Source organism: Condylura cristata, unplaced genomic scaffold (genome assembly GCF_000260355.1).
Source record: "Condylura cristata isolate star-nosed mole 26May11 unplaced genomic scaffold, ConCri1.0 scaffold00029, whole genome shotgun sequence".
Taxonomy (NCBI): Eukaryota; Metazoa; Chordata; class Mammalia; order Eulipotyphla; family Talpidae; genus Condylura; species Condylura cristata.
Window position 1 is genome coordinate 1,760,823 of NW_004567130.1, and position 2,770 is coordinate 1,763,592.

Consider the following 2,770-nt stretch of genomic DNA (forward strand, 5'->3'; position numbering starts at 1 on the left):
GATATGCAGAAAGGAAGGAAAAGAAATCCTGTTTATACTTTAAGCTGCTCTGCTACCTCATCATGCACGCCCCCTTGTGGTAGCTAAAGTTTTGGGAAGAACTGGAGTGCCAATTCCACTGTGCAACCAGCAGACCCCATGGCTGTAGAGAGTCAGGGACTGTGGTCCACCTAATTTGGACACCCTCCCACCAGTGGTGGCCCTTCCCATGGACACAGTGGGGCCCTGGAGCCTGTAGGGGATTCTTGGGCTTGGGTACAGCTCCTGGATCTTCCTCCAGGCCACACTGAGAAGTCTTTCCAAAATGGCTGACTCTGGCCATTTTCTGTTTCCCATCCATTTCCGTAAGCACTTTCATATCTTTTTTTTTTTTTTTTTTTGCTATTTAACCATGTTTAAGCATACTTCCCAGTGGCATTTAGCACCCTCATTCTACTGTGCCACAACCTCCAGAAACATCCTCTCCAGAAACATCTCATCCACCACACCTGAAACTCTTCATTAAACACTGTGGATTCTCCCTCCCCCAAAGCCCTCACTCCTACTGTCGGTCTCTGTGATCTTGATGTCCCTACAAGCTGCATGTAAGTGGAGCCATATAATTTGACCTTCTTTCACTTAACATAATGTCTTCAGGAGTCATCAGCTGTATGGCCAGTATCAGAAACCCCTCCTTTTCATGCCTGAATACTATTTCATTGTCTAAACCAATCCCATTTTGTTGATCTATCAATAGCTATTGGAATGTTGTTATGAACATGAATGAGCCGTAATTTTAAATGCTCCACCAGCTGGCTGATGGCCAGTTCTGTGTATCTGATACAGCATTAATGCTGGATTCCCAGAGCAAACCACATAGCCAGTCTTGGAGGAAAAGGGTCAGGTGGCAGCCCCTTACGTGTCCAGGTAAATGAACATGCTGTACTGATAGCTAAACCTCCTGTGAGAAATAGCATACCGTTTTGTTTTTTTTTTTAACTAACAGCCAGAGGCTCTAGAGCATATGTTGTTTTTGTTGTTGTTGTTGTTGTTGTTGTTGTTGTTTTGGTAACAACCAGATTCTTTAGAGCTTGTCAGTTTGAACATTCCATATCCAATTTTGCCTTCCCCTCTGCATCCACCATAGCTAATAATTAGCAGCACACAGTTCAACAGTAGTGACAGATGAAGCAACCAATATAAACATTTGGTTCTCTCCTGGGACACAAAGTCCTCAAAGGAGATACACAAAACCCCAAGAAATGTTTTCACTTTGAAAGTGATCCTGTCCAGTGGGACAATGGTGGAGGTCCTTCTGGTATCAGGAAATACTTAAAATGACCTTGAAGCCACAAAAAGGACCTCAGTCACCTGGTAGAAGAGCAAAGACGCAAGTTCGCCTGCCCCTGTGGGCTGAGGTCAGAGAGGCACTGCTGATGCTGGCAGAGCCTGAAACTGCATGACCTGCGGAGGGCGTTCAGCAAAGCCTGTCTAAATTTAAAATGCACCTGCCCTTTGACCAGAAAAGTTTATCTTTTGGACACACATGCACACAGGACCAGCCATCTGTGCACAAGAGCAGTCTTGGCTTGTGGGTTAGAGTTGAAGACCCTGGGCCCACCTGAATCTCCAACAGTGGGTCCACTACCCCAGCACCGCCACGAGCATTTTTTTTGATGATGGAAATGGTCATTCTCTGTTCTGTCCAGGATGTTAGTCCCCACCGAATCCTTCTACCGAGCAGCTGAAATGTGGTTAATGCAATGGAGGGACAGATTGTATAAAATATTACCCAATGTAAATTTCACTAGTCACATGTCCTGAGTGCAAATCTCAATGCTGGAGTGTTTTGCAGCTAGAAACCAGAAGGGCACAAACACGCATGAAAGCTAGTCCCAAACTCTAATCTGAAGTGAAAAGTGTAGAAATAGTATGTGGATGTGTTTGTTGATGTAGTACAAAAGAATGTGTAAGGCCTCTCTGGTGGCTCAAGGGGGTAAGTCTCAGCTCTGTGAAGCCATCTGCAGCCACTGCAGCCTGAGTGCAATCCCCCTGCCAGGGAGCTGACCCACAGGGCGCGGCAGACCTCTCCCGTCTCCCAGCTGCTCCCCTCAGCAGTGTGTTTCAGTCCATCTGCCTGTTCTGTTCCCTGCTCTGTCTTTGGGGAATCCTCTTACCCCCTTCCCCTCCTCACCTGCCCACCCTGCCCCCCTGCACTCCAGCTCTTGTATGCATAATAAATCTCAAAAAAAATAAAATAAAAAGAGAGAGAGAGAAAAGAAAAGGACATGTAAATGACCACAAGAATGCATAGGCAATGTAGATGGCTACTCATAAACTGGGAAAGGAAAACAATACAATGGCCTGTGTCCCTCTACAAATTCATAGGTTGAAACTTAACCCCCAATGTTAGGGTATCAGAAAGTGGGGCCTTTGGGAGGTGATTAGGTTGTGAGGGTAAGCAGGGGAAGTACCCTTACAAAGGAAACCTCAGAGAGCTCCCTCGCCCCTTCTACCACAGGAGGAACAGAAGAGGCCAAGTCCTGAGTAAAGCTGCCTCCAGCTTGATCTTGGATTTCATCCTCCAGAACAGGAAGCACTTTCGCTTGTTGTTTAAAACACAGTGTTCTCTTTAAAAATATATATTTATGTATGTATGTATGTATTTATACAAAAACTGGGGTACACCCATGTTTATTGCTGCCTTATTTACAATTGGAAAAACATGGAAGCAGCCCAAATGCCCAAAAGTAGATGACTGGATTAGAAAGATGTGGTACATATATACAAT